Source organism: Limulus polyphemus, unplaced genomic scaffold (assembly GCF_000517525.1).
Source record: "Limulus polyphemus unplaced genomic scaffold, Limulus_polyphemus-2.1.2 Scaffold3386, whole genome shotgun sequence".
In the NCBI taxonomy this organism is placed as follows: domain Eukaryota; kingdom Metazoa; phylum Arthropoda; class Merostomata; order Xiphosura; family Limulidae; genus Limulus; species Limulus polyphemus.
The window spans coordinates 64,364-65,004 of NW_013668996.1; the positions used below are offsets into that span (position 1 = coordinate 64,364).

Here is a 641-nt window from a genome sequence, read left to right on the forward strand (position 1 = left end):
TTATTATATATATATATATATATATATATATATTAGAGAAACTTTAAATATTTAAACAATACTGACTGCATTGACTGAATATAAACTGACTCTATATAGAAGGTATGTTGATGATACATATTTACTCTTTCAAAGCTCTAATTACATTAAACAATTCTTGGATTATTTAAATTTGAAACACCCTAACATTAATTATACTTGTGAAACTGAAAAAAAAACAGTAAATTGCTTTTTCTTGATATCCAGCATCTTGATTCACAACATATATAAAAAAACATATACAGGCGTACATACTCAATTCGACAATTTTATTCCCAATTCTTTTAAATATAACCTCATACCCAGTCTTCTCAATAGAGTATATAACATCTGTTCTAACTACCTCTCTCATCATACTGAAATCACCATCTTACAGAACATTCTGTTACGTCTCCGTTTGTTAATTAACTTTCCGTAACTTCGTTCCGACGAAACTTTAGTGACACAAGTTCTTTACTTAATAAAACTGGTTTTTTATTCTTTACGAATACAACTTTACCGATACACTTAACTTCAACAATCGCGCTAAACAAACGCTATAACAACGAACGTGCTCAATAATACTTCTGAGTGCAGATCAATTACTCACTGTCTATACACAC

General features: G+C 29.0%; 1 protein-coding gene across 1 annotated transcript in view; it reads right to left on the bottom strand.

Annotated features, from left to right (window-relative positions):
• Positions 1 to 641, bottom strand: part of LOC106469268 — a 59,773-nt gene that overhangs the window by 7,328 nt on the left and 51,804 nt on the right. The window lies entirely within an intron of this gene.